General features: G+C 39.9%; 1 non-coding gene across 1 annotated transcript; it reads left to right on the forward strand.

Annotated features, from left to right (window-relative positions):
- The first annotated feature begins 2,764 nt into the window (after positions 1–2,764).
- Positions 2,765–2,872, forward strand: LOC130959575 (small nucleolar RNA R71). The gene has a single exon (XR_009078647.1). It is a non-coding gene; the product is annotated as a small nucleolar RNA R71 (small nucleolar RNA).
- Positions 2,873–16,677: the final 13,805 nt, after the last annotated feature.

Genomic DNA, 16,677 nt, shown 5'->3' on the forward strand with positions numbered 1-16,677 from the left:
ATCTCATGTCGGATCTCCGGATATTCACTCTTTTTGAGTGAAAAAGGGACCTCGGGGATCACCTTCTTCAAGGCCACAACTTCATAGAAGTGGTCTTGATGCACCCTTGAGATGAATCTCTCCATCTCCCATGACTCGGAGGTGGAAGCTTTTGCCTTCCCTTTCCTCTTTCTAGAGGTTTCTCCGGCCTTGGATGCCATAAATGGTTATGGAAAAACAAAAAGCAATGCTTTTACCACACCAAACTTAAAAGGTTTGCTCGTCCTCGAGCAAAAGAAGAAAGAATAGAGGAGAAGAAGAAGAAATGAGGAAGAAGGGAGTGGCTTTGTGTTTGGCCAAAGAGGGGGAGAAGTGGTGTTTAGGTTGTGTGAAAATGAAGGGGTGAAGAAGGGTTTATATAGGAGAGGGGGGCTCATGGTTCGGTCATGTATGGGTGGGTTTGGGAGGGAAAGTGGTTTGAATTTGAAGGGTGAGGTAGGTGGGGTTTTATGAAGGATGGATGTGAGTGGTGAAGAGAAGATGGGATTTGATAGGTGAAGTGTTTTTGGGGAAGAGGTATTGAGGTGATTGGTGAATGGGTGAAGAAGAAAGAGGGTGGTGGGGTTGGTGGGGATCCTGTGGGGTCCACAGATCCTGAGGTGTCAAGGAAAAGTCATCCATGCACCAAATGGCATGCAAAATTGCGTTTTTAGCCAATTCTGGCGTTAAACGCCGGGCTGGTGCCCATTTCTGGCGTTTAACGCCAGGTTCTTGCCCTTTCCTGGCGTTTAACGCCAGTCTGGTGCCCCTTTCTGGCGTTAAACGCCCAGAATGGTGCCAGACTGGGCGTTAAACGCCCATCTGCTAGCCTTACTGGTGTTTAAACGCCAGTAGGTTCTTCCTCCAGGGTGTGCTGTTTTTCTTCCTGTTTTTCATTCTGTTTTTGCTTTTTCAATTGATTTTGTGACTTCTCATGATCATCAACCTACAGAAAACATAAAATAACAAGGAAAAATAGATAAAATATGACATTGGGTTGCCTCCCAACAAGCGCTTCTTTAATGTCAATAGCTTGACAGAGGGCTCTCATGGAGCCTCACATTTTCTCAGAGCAATGTTGGAACCTCCCAACACCAAACTTAGAGTTTTGAATGTGGGGGTTCAACACCAAACTTAGAGTTTGGTTGTGGCCTCCCAACACCAAACTTAGAGTTTGACTGTGGGGCCTCTGTTTGACTCTGATTTGAGAGAAGCTCTTCATGCTTCCTCTCCATGGTGACAGAGGGATATCCTTGAGCCTTAAACACAAAGGATTCTTCATTCACTTGAATGATCAGTTCACCTCCATCAACATCAATCACAGCCTTTGCTGTGGCTAGGAAGGGTCTGCCAAGGATGATGGATTCATCCATGCACTTCCCAGTCTCTAGGACTATGAAATCAGCAGGGATGTAATGGTCTTCAATCTTCACCAAAACATCCTCTACAAGTCCATAAGCTTGTTTTCTTGAATTGTCTGCCATCTCTAGTGAGATTCTTGCAGCTTGCACCTCAAAGATCCCTAGCTTCTCCATTACAGAGAGAGGCATGAGGTTTACACTTGACCCTAAGTCACACAGAGCCTTCTTGAAGGTCATGGTGCCTATGGTTCAAGGTATGGAGAACTTCCTAGGGTCCTGCCTCTTTTGAGGTAATTTCTGCCTAGACAAGTCATCCAATTCTTTGGTGAGCAAAGGGGGTTCATCCTCCCAAGTCTCATTTCCAAATAGCTTGTCATTTAGCTTCATGATTGCTCCAAGGTATTTAGCAACTTGCTCTTCAGTGACATACTCATCCTCTTCAGAGGAGGAATACTCATCAGAGCTCATGAAAGGCAGAAGTAAGTCCAATGGAATCTCTATGGTCTCATTTTGAGCCTCAGATTCCCATGGTTCCTCATTGGGGAACTCAGTGGAGGCTAGTGCACGCCCATTGAGGTCTTCCTCAATGGCGTTCACTTCCTCTCCTTCCTCTCCATATTCGGCCATGTTGATGGCCTTGCACTCTCCTTTTGGATTTTCTTCTGTATTGCTTGGAAGAGTACTAGGAGGGAGTTCAGTAACTTTCTTGCTCAGCTGTCCCACTTGTGCCTCCAAATTCCTAATGGAGGACCTTGTTTCAGTCATGAAACTTTGAGTGGTTTTGATTAGATCAGAGACCATGGTTGCTAAGTCAGAGGGGTTCTGCTTAGAATTCTCTGTCTGTTGCTGAGAAGATGATGGAAAAGGTTTGCCATTGCTAAACCTGTTTCTTCCACCATTATTGTTGTTGAAACCTTGTTGAGGTCTCTCTTGATTCTTCCATGAGAGATTTGGGTGATTTCTCCATGAAGAATTATAGGTGTTTCCATAGGGTTCTCCCATGTAATTCACCTCTTCCATTGAAGGGTTCTCAGGATCATAAGCTTCTTCTTCAGATGAAGCATCCTTAGTACTGCCAGGTGCATTTTGCATTCCAGACAGACTTTGAGAAATCAAATTGACTTGTTGAGTCAATATTTTGTTCTGAGCCAGAATGGCATTCAGAGTATCAATCTCAAGAACTCCTTTCTTCTGATTTGTCCCATTGTTCACAGGATTCCTTTCAGAAGTGTACATGAATTGGTATTTGCAACCATTTCAATTAGATCTTGAGCTTCTGTAGGCATCTTCTTCAGATGAAGAGATCCTCCAGCAGAGCTATCCAAAGACATCTTGGATAGTTCAGAGAGACCATCATAGAAAATACCTATGATGCTCCATTCAGAAAGCATGTCAGAAGGACATTTTCTGATCAATTGTTTGTATCTTTCCCAAGCTTCATAGAGGGATTCTCCATCCTTCTGTCTGAAGGTTTGGACTTCCACTCTAAGCTTACTCAATTTTTGAGGTGGAACGAACTTTGCCAAGAAGGCATTGACTAGCTTTTCCCATGAGTCCAGGCTTTCTTTAGGTTGTGAGTCCAACCATGTCCTAGCTCTGTCTCTTACAGCAAAAGGGAATAGCATAAGTCTGTAGACCTCAGGGTCAACCCCATTAGTCTTGACAGTGTCACAGATTTGCAAGAATTCAGCTAAGAACTGATGAGGATCTTCCAATAGAAGTCCATGGAACTTGCAATTCTGTTGCATTAGAGAAACTAATTGAGGCTTAAGCTCAAAGTTGTTTGCTCCAATGGCAGGGATAGAGATGCTTCTCCCATAGAAGTCGGGAGTAGGTGCAGTAAAGTCACCCAGCACCTTCCTTGCATTGTTGGCATTGTTGTTATTTTTCGGCTGCCATGGGTTCTTCTTCTTTGAAGATTTCTGTTAGGTTCTCTACAGAGAGTTGTGCCTTAGCTTCTCTTAGCTTTCGCTTCAAGGTCCTTTCAGGTTCAGGGTCAGCTTCAAAAAGAATGCCTTTGTCCTTGTTCCTGCTCATATGAAAGAGAAGAGAACAAGAAAATGTGGAATCCTCTATGTCACAGTATAGAGATTCCTTGAGGTGTCAGAGGAACAGAAAAATAGAAGAAAGAGGTAGAAGAATTCGAACTTAATCAGATAGAGTTCGAATTGTGCATTGAAAAGGAGTGTTACTCCATAAATAGAAGGATGTGAGAAGAGAGGAAGAAATTTTCGAAAATTAATTAAAAAGATTTTAAAAACATTTTGAAAAACTTTAATTTGATTTTCGAAAAACAAGAGTGAGAAAGAGATCAAGTAATTTTTGAAAAAGATTTGAAATTAGAAATCAAAAAGATATGATTAAAAAGATATGTTTTGAAAACAATTTTAAAAAGATTTGATTTTAAAAAAATTAATGACTTGCCTAACAAGAAAAGATATGATTCAAACATTAAGCCTTTCTCAACAGAAAAGGCAACATACTTAAAATGTTCAATCAAATCATTAATTGTTATCAAGTATCTTTGAAAAAGGAAAGAAATTGATTTTGAAAACATTTGATTGAAAAGATATGATTTGAAAAAGATTTGATTTTGAAAAACTTTGAAAACTTGAAAAAAAATCTGAATTAAAAACAGAATCTTCCCTCTTGTGCCATCCTGGCGTTAAACGCCCAGAATGGTGCACATTCTGGCGTTTAACGCCCAATGCACTACCTTTTTGTGTAATTCCTCTGCTGCATGTTCTGAATCTTCAGTTCCCTGTACTATTGACTTGAAAATAGAACCAAGATCAAATAAACAATGCATGAAAGACACCAAACTTAGAATAAGACACTAGACTCAACAAGAAACATAAAATCTTTTTTGGTTTTTATGGTTTTGTAATTTTTTTGTGCTTTTTCGAAAATTATATGAAAATAGAAAATAAAGGTTTCAGAATTCTTAATTTGAATTCCAGGAATCATTGCAATGCTAGTCTAAGACTCCGGTCCAGGAATTAGACATGGCTTCACAGCCAGCCAAGCTTTCAAAGAAAGCTTCGGTCCAAAACACTAGACATGGCCAATGGCCAGCCAAGCCTTAGCAGATCATTGCTCCAATAGCAAGATTGATAGAAATCAACAAGCTCTTATGATGATCAGTTGAAACCTCGGTCCAATAAGATTAGACATGGCTTCACAGCCAGCCAAGCTTTCAAAGAAAGCTTCGGTCCAAAACACTAGACATGGCCAATGGCCAGCCAAGCCTTAGCAGATCATTGCTCCAATAGCAAGATTGATAGAAATCAACAAGCTCTTGTGATGATCAGTTGAAACCTCGGTCCAATAAGATTAGACATGGCTTCACAGCCAGCCAGACTTCAACAGATCATCATGAAACTCTAGAACTCATTCTTAAGAACTCTGAAAAATACCTAATCTAAGCAACAAGATGAACCGGCAGTTGTCCATACACAAAACAATCCCCGGCAACGGCGCCAAAAACTTGGTGGGCGAAATTGTGATCACTACAACTTCGCACAACTAACCAGCAAGTGTACTGGGTCGTCCAAGTAATAAACCTTACGCGAGTAAGGGTCGATCCCACAGAGATTGTTGGTATGAAGCAAGCTATGGTCACCTTGTAAATCTTAGTCAGGCAGACTCAAATGGGTATAGATGATGAATGAAACATAAAGATAAAGATAGAGATACTTATGTATATCATTGGTGAGAGCTTCAGATAAGCGTATGAAGATGCTTTGTCCCTTCCGTCTCTCTGCTTTCCTACTGTCTTCATCCAATTCTTCTTACTCCTTTCCATGGCAAGCTTATGCAAGGGTTTCACCGTTGTCAGTGGCTACCTCCCATCCTCTCAGTGGAAATGTTCAACGCACCCTGTCACGGCACGGCTATCCATCTGTCGGTTCTCAATCAGGCCGGAATAGAATCCAGTGATTCTTTTGCGTCTGTCACTAACACCCCGCCCTCAGGAGTTTGAAGCACGTCACAGTCATTCAATCATTGAATCCTACTCAGAATACCACAGACAAGGTTAGACCTTCCAGACTCTCTTGAATGCCGCCATCAGTTCTTGCCTATACCATGAAGACTCTGATCTCACGGAATGGCTGGCTCGTTTGTCAGGCGAGCACTCGGTTGTCAGGCGATCAACCATGCATCGTGTATCAGGAATCCAAGAGATATTCACCCAATCTAAGGTAGAACGGAGGTGGTTGTCAGTCACACGTTCATAGGTGAGAATGATGATGAGTGTCACGGATCATCACATTCATCAAGTTGAAGAACAAGTGATATCTTGGAACAAGAACAAGCTGAATTGAATAGAAGAACAATAGTAATTGCATTAATACTCGAGGTACAGCAGAGCACCACACCTTAATCTATGGTGTGTAGAAACTCTACCGTTGAAAATACATAAGAACAAAAGTGATCATTGGCTTCGGTCCCAGAGAGGGAACCAGAAAAACCAAGATCTGATCTAGGAACTAGATGTCCAAAGATGAAAAATACAATAGTAAAAGGTCCTACTTATAGGGAACTAGTAGCTTAAGAATTACAAAGATGAGTAAATGACATAAAAATCCACTTCCGGGCCCACTTAGTGTGTGCTTGGGCTGAGCATTGAAGCATTTTCGTGTAGAGACTCTTCTTGGAGTTAAACGCCAGCTTTTATGCCAGTTTGGGCGTTTAACTCCCATTTTGGTGCCAGTTCCGGCGTTTAACGCTGGGAATTCTGAAGGTGACTTTGAACGCCGGTTTGGGCCATCAAATCTTGGGCAAAGTATGGACTATCATATATTGCTGGAAATCCCAGGATGTCTACTTTCCAATGCCGTTGAGAGCGCGCCAATTGGGCTTCTGTAGCTCCAGAAAATCTACTTTGAGTGCAGGGAGGTCAGAATCCAACAACATCTACAGTCCTTTTCAGTCTCTGAATCAGATTTTTGCTCAGGTCCCTCAATTTCAGCCAGAAAATACCTGAAATCACAGAAAAACACACAAACTCATAGTAAAGTCCAGAAAAGTGAATTTTTACTAAAAACTAATAAAAATATACTAAAAACTAACTAGATCATACTAAAAACACACTAAAAATAATGCCAAAAAGCGTATAAATTATCCGCTCATCAATTGGCTTCTATAGGAACTCAGAATCCAGATAGTGTTATTGATTCTCCTAGTTAAGTATGATAACTCTTGAACACAGCTACTTTATGAGTCTTGGCCGTGGCCCAAAGCAATCTATCTTCCAGTATTACCACCGGATACATACATGCCACAGACACATAATTGGGTGAACCTTTTCAGATTGTGACTCAGCTTTGCTAGAGTCCCCAATTAGAGGTGTCCAGGGTTCTTAAGCACACTCTTTTTGCCTTGGATCGCAACTTCATTATTTTTTTCTTTTTTCTTTTTTTTTCGTTTTTTTTTTTGTATTCACTACTTTTTCTTGCTTCAAGAATCATTTTTATGATTTTTCAGATCCTCAGTAACATGTCTCCTTTTTCATCATTCTTTTAAGAGCCAATCATTCATGAACAACAAATTCAAAAGACACATGCACTATTCAAGCATATATTTAGAAACCAAAATATTGCCACCATATCAAAATAATTAATCTGTTATAAAATTCAAAATTTATGCAATTCTTCTCCAGTTCTCCTTTTCAATTAAGAACAATTTTTTATTTAAGAAAGGTGATGGATTCATAGGACATTCATAACTTTAAGGCATAGATACTAAGACACTAATGATCATAAGACACAAACATAGATAAACATAAGCATGAAAATTCGAAAAACAGGAAAATAAAGAACAAGGAGATTAAAGAATGGGTCCACCTTAGTGATGGAGGCTTGTTCTTCCTCTTGAAGATCTTATGGAGTGCTTGAGCTCCTCAATGTCTCTTCCTTGCCTTTGTTGCTCCTCTCTCATGATTCTTTGATCTTCTCTAATTTCATGGAGGAGGATGGAATGTTCTTGGTGCTCCACCTTTAGTTGTCCCATGTTGGAACTCAATTCTCCTAGGGAGGTGTTGATTTGCTCCCAATAGTTTTGTGGAGGAAAGTGCATCCCTTGAGGCATCTTAGGGATTTCATGATGAGGAATTTCCTCATGTCCAGGAGTGGGATCTCTTGATTGCTCCATCCTTTTCTTAGTGGTATCCATGAGGACTTGGTCCAACCTTTGATCAAAGTTGACCCTTTTTGAGTTTGAAAGGGACCTCGGGGATCACCTTCTTCTTGGCTATAACTTCATAGAAGTGGTCTTGATGCACCCTTGAGATGAATGTCTCCATCTCCCATGACTCGGAGGTGGAGGCTTTTGCCTTCCCTTTCCTTTTTCTAGAGATTTCTCCGGCCTTAGGTGCCATAAATGGTTATGGAAAAACAAAAAGCAATGCTTTTACCACACCAAACTTGGAAGATTTGCTCGTCCTTGAGCAAAAGAAGAAAGAAGAGAGTAGAAGAAGAATAAATAGAGGAGATGGAGGTGGCTTTGTTCTTCGGCTAATGGGGAGAAGTAGTGTGTAGGTGGTGTGAAAATGAAGTAGTGAAGATGGATTTATATAGGAGTGAAGAGAGGGGTAGGGTTCGGTCATGTATGGGTGGGTTTGGGAGGGGAAGTGGTTTAAATTTGAATGGTGAGGTAGGTGGGGTTTTATGGGGAAGAGGTGGTGAGGTGATTGGTGAATGGGTGAAGAAGAGAGAGAGTTGTGGGGTAGGTGGGAATCCTGTGGGGTCCACAGATCTTGAGGTGTCAAGGATAATTCATCCCTGCACCAAGTGGCAAGCAAAAATGCTCTTTATGCCAATTCTGGCGTTAAACGCCGGGCTGGTGCCCATTTTTGGCATTTAATGCCAGCTTCTTGCCCTTTCCTGGCGTTTAACGCCAGTCTGGTGCCCCTTTCTGGCGTTAAACGCCCAGAATGGTGCCAGACTGGGCGTTAAACGCCCATTTGCTGCCCTTACTGGCGTTTAAACGCCATCAAGGTTTTCCTCCAGGGTGTGTTGTTTTTCTTTCTGTTTTTCATTCTGTTTTTGCTTTTTCAATTGATTTTGTGAATTTCCATGATCATCAACCTATAGAAAACATAAAATAACAAAGGAAAACAGATAAATATAACATTGGGTTGCCTCCCAACAAGCGCTTCTTTAATGTCAATAGCTTGACAATGGGCTCTAATGGAGCCTCACAGATACTCAGAGCAATGTTAGAACCTCCCAACACCAAACTTAGAGTTTGAATGTGGAGGTTCAACACCAAACTTAGAAGTTGGTTGTGGCCTCCCAACACCAAACTTAGAGTTTGATTGTGGGGGCTCTGTTTGACTCTGTTTTGAGAGAAGCTCTTCATGCTTCCTCTCCATGGTAACAGAGGGATATCCTTGAGCCTTAAACACAAAGGATTCTTCATTCACTTGAATGATCAATTCTCCTCTGTCAACATCAATCACAGCTTTTGCTGTGGCTAGGAAGGGTCTGCCATGGATGATGGATTCATCCATGCACTTCCCAGTCTTTAGGACTATGAAATCAGCAAGGATGTAATGGTCTTCAACCTTCACCAAAACATCCTCTACAAGTCCATAAGCTTGTTTTCTTGAATTGTCTATCATCTCTAGTGAGATTCTTACAGCTTGCACCTCAAAGATCCCTAGCTTCTCCATTACTGAGCCTAAGTCACACAGAGCCTTCTCAAAGGTCATGGTGCCTATGGTACAAGGTATTGAGAACTTCCCAGGGTCCTGTCTCTTTTGAGGTAATCTCTGCCTAGTCAAGTCATCCAGTTCTTTGGTGAGCAAAGGGGTTCATCCTCCCAAGTCTCATTACCAAATAACTTGTCATTTAGTTTCATGATTGCTCCAAGGTACTTAGCAACTTGCTCTTCAGTGACATCTTCGTCCTCTTCAGAGGAAGAATACTCATCAGAGCTCATGAATGGCAGAAGGAGATTTAATGGAATCTCTATGGTCTCTATATGAGCCTCAAATTCCTTTGGATCCTTAATAGGAAACTCCTTCTTGCTTGAGAGACGTCCCAGGAGGTCCTCCTCACTAGGATTTTCGTTCTTCTCCTCCCTTGTGCATTCGGCCATATTGATCACATCAATGGCCTTGCACTCTCCTTTTGGATTCTCTTCTGTATTGCTTGGGAGGAGTTTCAATGACTTTCTTACTCAACTGGCCCACTTGTGCCTCCAGATTTCTGATGGAGGATCTTATTTCACTCATGAAACTGAAAGTGACTTTTGACAGATCAAAGACTAAGTTTGCTAAATTAGAGGGGCTCTGTTCAGAATTTTCTGTCTGTTGCTGAGAAGATAATGGAAAAGGCTTGTTATTACTGAGCCTATTTCTTCCACCATTGTTAAGGCCTTGTTGAGGCTTTTGTTGATCCTTCCATGAGAAATTTGGATGATTTCTTCATGATGAGTTATAGGTGTTTCCATAAGGTTCACCCATGTAATTAACCTCTGCCATTGCAGGGTTCTCAGGATCATAAGCTTCTTCAGAAGCTGCCTCTTTAGTACTGTTGGATGCATTTTGCCATCCATTCAGACTTTGAGAGATCATGTTGACTTGCTGAGTCAACACTTTGTTCTGAGCCAATATGGCATTCAGAGCATCAATTTCAAGAACTCCCTTCCTCTGAGGCGTCCCATTATTCACGGAATTCCTCTCAGAAGTGTACATGAATTAGTTATTTGCAACCATGTCAATAAGTTCTTGAGCTTCTGCAGGCGTTTTCTTTAGGTGAATGGATCCACCTGCAGAATGGTCCAGTGACATTTTTGAAAACTCAGATAGACCATAATAGAATATATCTAATATGGTCCATTCTGAGAACATGTCAGATAGACACCTTTTGGTCAGCTGCTTGTATCTTTCCCAAGCTTCATAGAGGGATTCACCTTCCTTTTGCTTGAAGGTCTGAACATCCACTCTAAGCTTGCTCAGCTTTTGAGGAGGAAAGAATTTATCCAAGAAAGCCATGACCAGCTTATCCCAGGAGTCCAGGCTATCTTTAGGTTGTAAGTCCAACCATGTTCTAGCTCTGTCTCTTACAGCAAAAGGGAAAAGTATGAGCCTGTAGACTTCAGGATCTACTCCATTTGTCTTAACAGTCTCACAAATCTGCAAGAACTCAGTTAAAAACTGGTAAGGATCTTCAGATGGAAGTCCATAAAACTTGCAGTTCTATTGTATTAAAGCAACTAGTTGAGGTTTAAGCTCAAAATTGTTAGCTCCAATGGCAGGAATGGAGATGCTTCTTCCATCAAATTTGGACGTTGGTTTTGTGAAGTCACCAAGCATTCTCCTTGCATTATTGTTGTTGGGTTCGGCTACCATCTCCTTCTCTTGTTCGAAAATTTCTGAAAGGTTGTTTCTGGATTGTTGTAATTTAGCTTCTCTTAGTTTTCTCTTCAGAGTCCTTTCAGGTTCTGGATCAGCTTCAACAAGAGTGCCTTTTTCCTTGTTCCTGCTCATATGAAAGAGAAGAAAATAAGAAAAGAAAGAAGAATCCTCTATGTCACAGTAAAGAGGATCCTTGTTGTTAGTAGAAGAAGAAAAGAATAGAAGAAGGAAAAGTGAAGAATCCAAACACAAGGGATAGACTGGGTTCGGATTTTTGGGTAAAGGGAGGTGAAGAGTAGTGTTAGTAAATAAATAATAAAATAGAAGAAGAGAAGAGAGGGAGAATTCGAAAATTAATTTTTGAAAAGGAGTTAGTAATTTTGAAAATTAAAGATAAGATATAATTAAAATTAAAATTTAAAATTTAAAACAATTAAAAAGAATTTTTGAAAAAGAGATGAGAGATTTTCGAAAATTAGAGATGGAGAAGTAGTTAAGTTGTTTTGAAAAAGATAAGAAACAAACAAAAAGTCAAATAGTTAGTTGAAAAAGATATGAAAGTCAAATTTGAAAAGATAAGAAGATAAGTTAGGTAAGATATTTTGAAATCAAATTTTTGAAAAAAATAAAATTTGGAAAAAGATAAGATAAAAAGATAAGATAAAGGATAAGATTTTTAAGAAAAATATATTTTGAAAAAGATTTAATTTTAAAAATTAAGATTAATTACTTAACTAACAAGAAACTAAAAGATAGGATTCTAGAATTTTAAAGATTGAACCTTTCTTAACAAGAAAGTAACAAACTTCAAATTTTTGAATCAATCATATTAATTGTTAGTGTAATTTCGAAAATTTGATATAAAGATAAGAAAAAGATTTTGAAAATAATTTGAAAAAGATTTTTGGAATTTTTCGAACATAATAAAAAATGAAAAAGATATGATTTTTGAAAAAGATTTTAAAAAGATAAGATTTTTAAAATTGAAAATTTGACTTGACTTGTAAGAAACAACTAATTTTAAAAATTTTTGACCAAGTCAACTCAAATTTTCGAAAATTATGAGAAAAATAAGGAAAAGATATTTTTTTGATTTTTGAAATTTTAATTATGAGAGAGAAGAATGCAATTATGACCCAAAACTTAAAAATTTTGGATCAAAACACATGACGCATACAAGAACACTATGAATGTCAAGATGAACACCAAGAACACTTTGAAGATTATGATGAACATCAAGAAAACATCAAGATCAAACAAGAGGACTTACCAAGAACAACTTGAAGATCATGAAGAACACTTTGACTGCATGAATTTTCGAAAAATGCAAGAAAAAATTTTAAAAGCATGCAATTGACACCAAACTTAAAAGTTGACTCAAGACTCAAACAAGAAACACAAAATATTTTTTATTTTTATGATTTTATGATTATTTTGTATTTTATTATTTTTTTTGAAAAACATTATTAGAAAAATGCAAAAGAAAAGAAAAATTTTGAAAAAAAAAAGAAATTTTTTTGAAAAGAAAATAAAAAGAAAATTACCCAATCTAAGCAACAAGATGAACCGTTAGTTGTCCATACTCGAACAATCCCCGGCAACGGTGCCAAAAACTTGGTGGACAAAATTGTGATCATCAATGTTGTATTCTTTGTTGTTGTATGGAATAATTATAATGGCTCTTTGCTATGTGTGGACACAACTCCGTTCAACTAACCAGCAAGTGTACTGGGTCGTCCAAGTAATAAACCTTACGTGAGTAAGGGTCGATCCCACAGAGATTGTTGGTATGAAGCAAGCTATGGTCATCTTGTAAATCTCAGTCAGGCGAATAGTAATTGATTATGGATTTTCGAAAATTAATAATAAATTATAAACATAAAATAAAGATAAAGTTACTTATGTAATCCAATGATGGGGATTTCAGATAGGTGTATGGAGATGCTGTGCTCCTCCTGAACCTCTGCTTTCCTACTGCTTTTATCCAATTTTATCACTCCCTTCTATGGCAAGCTGTATGTAGGGCATCACCGTTGTCAATGGCTACATCCCATCCTCTCAGTGAAAAAGGTCCAAATGCTTTGTCACAGTACAGCTAATCATCTGTCGGTTCTCAATCAGGTTGGAATAGAATCCCTTGATTCTTTTGCGTCTGTCACTAACGCCCAGTCTTCAGGAGTTTGAAGCTCGTCACAGTCATTCAATCCCGGAATCCTACTCGGAATACCACAGACAAGGTTAGACTTTCCGGATTCCCATGAATGTCGCCATCAATTCTAGCTTATACCACGAAGATTCTGATTAAGGAATCCAAGAGATATGCGCCCGGCCTAAGGTAGAACGGAAGTGGTTGTCAATCACGCGCGTTCATAAGTGAGAATGCTGATGAGTGTCACGGATCATCACATTCATCAAGTTGAAGTGTATCGAATATCTTAGAATAGGAATAAAGAGAATTGAATAGAAAATAGTAGTAATTGTATTGAAACTCGAGGTATAGCAGAGCTCCACACCCTTAATCTATGGTGTGTAGAAACTCCACCGTTGAAAATACATAAGTGAAAGGTTCAGGCATGGCCGAATGGCCAGCCCCCCAAAACGTGATCAGTAGTCTCTTAAGATGAAGAATAAAACAAAACTAAGACCAAAGATGTCTAATACAATAGTAAATTATCCTATTTATACTAGACTAGCTACTAGGGTTTACATGAGTAAGTAATTGATGCGTAAATCCACTTCCGGGGCCCACTTGGTGTGTGTTTGGGCTGATCTTGATCTATCCACGAGCTGAGGCTTCTTTTGGAGTTGAACTCCAAGTTGTAACGTGTTTTGGGCGTTCAACTCCGGGTCGTGACGTGTTTCTGGCGTTTTACTCCAGACAGCAGCATGTAACTGGCGTTGAGCGCCAGTTTACGTCATCAATTCCCAAATAAAGTATGGACTATTATATATTGCTGGAAAGCTCTGGATGTCTACTTTCCAATGCCGTTGAAAGCGCGCCATTTGGAGTTCTGTAGCTCCAGAAAATCTATTTCGAGTGCAGGGAGGTCAGATTCCAACAGCATCAACAGTCCTTTGTCAGCCTCCTATCAGAGTTTTGCTCAAGTCCCTCAATTTCAGCCAGAAATTACCTGAAATCACAGAAAAACACACAAACTCATAGTAAAGTCCAGAAATGTGAATTTATCATAAAAACTAATGAAAACATCCCTAAAAGTAGCTTGAACTTACTAAAAACTACCTAAAAACAATGCCAAAAAGCGTATAAATTATCCGCTCATCACAACACCAAACTTAAATTGTTGCTTCCCCAGGACAGGCAGTGCCGAGATTATCTCTTTGAAGTGCTTGAAAGCCTCCTCACATGTCGGGGGCCACTCGAACTCTATCCCCTTTTTCATTAGATTGAAGAAGGGCAGAGCTTTGGCCGCCGACGCACCGAGGAAACGGGATAGCGCGGTGAGTCTGCCCGCCAACCTCCGCACGTCTTTCACACATTCCAGGCTCTTCATTTGTAGGATCACTTTACATTTTTCTGGGATGGCCTCCACTCCTCTTTCGGTTATCATGAACTCCAAGAATTTCTCAGCTTCTATGGCAAAGGCGCACTTGAGCGGATTAAGCCTCGTGCAGTGTCGCTGAAGAGAGGCGAACACGTTCTCTAGGTCGCTGATAAACCACTATTTTATGGTTTATCTTATGCTCAATTGAGTGGTTTTTATCAACTCTTTACTCACTTATTCATACAATTCGCATGTTTTACATTTTCCTTCCTGATTTTGTGCTATGATTGAAAACATGCCTCTTTGATCTTATATTTACTTATTATTAATCCTCTCTTATTACCATTAGATGCCTTGATATGTGTGTTAAGTGTTTTTAGATATTATAAGGTAGGAATGGCTTGGAGGATGGAAAGAAAGCATGCAAAAGTGGAAGGAATGCAAGAAGTTGGAGAAATTGCTAAGCTGTCCAACCTGACCTCTTCGCACTCAAACGGCTATAACTTTAGCTACAGAAGTCCAAACGACGCGGTTCTAGTTGCATTGGAAAGCTAACGTTCAGGGCTTCGATTTGATATATAATTTACCATAGCTACCCCGACGCCAGGCGACGCGAACGCGTGGGTCACGCGAACGCGTGACCTGGCAGGAACGCAACCCGCGCGGCCGCGTGGACGACGCGGCCGCGTCACTCTTCTGCGACCTGTACGGACCAGAAAGTGCTGGGAGTGACTTCTGGGCTGCTTTTGACCCAGTTTTCAGCCCAGAACACACAAATTAGAGGCTATAAAGTGGGGGAATGCATGCATTCATAATTATTCACTCATAATTCACTTTTCATGTTTTAGATGTAGTTTTAGAGAGAGAGGTTCTCTCCTCTCTCTCTCTTAGGATTAGGATCTGGGACTTCTCTTAGTTTTTAAGAGTGACTGTCGATCCCAGGTTTAATATTCTTTTTTACTATTTAATTTCTCTTCTATTTTGTTTGCTCTGAAGTTTTTATTATGTTTGATTGATGTTGCCTAATTGGCTGTTGATATTGTCCATGTTAGAATTGACATTTTTATTTAATATAATTTGAGGTATTTCAGTTTATGATTGTCCCTTTTTATTATCCCTAATCTGAAGTTATTGTTATTCCAGTAGATTTAATTTCCTTCCTTTTGGTCTTGGTTAAGAAATCAGTAACTCAGGAGTTATCTTAGCTCAACATAATTGATAACTGTTATTTTTGCTAATTGAACTGAACTTCAATAATCCCAACATTTTCTTAGGAATTAAATAGGATTCGAAGGTCAATTAATTAGTCCCTTGACTTTCCTTTGCTTTAGCAAAGGTTGACCAAGTGGAATTAAGATACAACTTTCATTATTGTTGAGAGGGATAACTAAGTTGGACTTCTAATTTCCCTTATCTTGCCAAAAGTTGTTTTACAGTTATTATTTATTTTTAATTGCCATTTAATTCACTCGTCATTTAAATCACTTGCTTCTCACCTTCTAAACCCCGATTACAACCTTTATAACCAATAATAAGAACATACTTCCTCGCAGTTCCTTGAGAAGACGACCCGAGGTTTAATTACTCGGTTATCAATTTTAAAGGGGTTTGTTACTTGTGACAACCAAAACGTTTGTACGAAGGGATTTTTGTCGGTTTAGAGACTATATCTACAACGCGACTGTTTTTATGAAATTCTTTACTGGCAAAAATCCTGACGTCAGTCGCCGATGAAGTCCTCGGCCTGGGTGGTCTTCACCAGAATATCGTCCACGTGCACTTCCACCCTCTTGCCGATAAGATCGCTGAATATCTTGTTCATCGGCCTTTAATACGTGGCCCCTGTGTTCTTCAGCCTAAATGGCATCACCTTGTTGCAGTACGTTCCCCCCGGTGTTATAAACGCTGTCTTCTCTTCGTCTGGCCGGTGCATCAGTATCTGGTTGTAACCAGAGTAAGCATCCATGAAGCTCAGATACCAGTATCCCGCCGCCGTGTCGACAAGGGCATCTATGTTGGGAAGGGGGAATGAGTCCTTGGGGCATGCCTTGTTAAGATCGGAATAATCCACGCACATTCTCTATTTTCTACTGTGCTTTCTAACTAGAACTACATTCGACAGTCAAGTCAAGTAATCGAGATCCCAAATGAAGCCCGCTTCTAGTAGATTGGCAGTTTGCCTGGCCACCTCCTCCGCCCTTTCTTGGGACATTTTCCTTCTTCATTGAGTCACCGGCTTGGTCTCTGCCATCACAGCTAGGTGGTGTGACATAAATTGGGGGTCTATCCCTGGCATGTTGGATGGCTTCCAAGCAAACAGGTCGCCGTTAGCCCTGATCATTTCCATTAGGGGTTCTTTCAAGTTATGAGGGAGGTTTCTATTCACGAAAGTGAACTTTTCCTCCGAATCACCGACCCTGAACTTCTCTTG

The sequence above is a fragment of the Arachis stenosperma genome, chromosome 10, assembly GCF_014773155.1.
Source record: "Arachis stenosperma cultivar V10309 chromosome 10, arast.V10309.gnm1.PFL2, whole genome shotgun sequence".
In the NCBI taxonomy this organism is placed as follows: domain Eukaryota; kingdom Viridiplantae; phylum Streptophyta; class Magnoliopsida; order Fabales; family Fabaceae; genus Arachis; species Arachis stenosperma.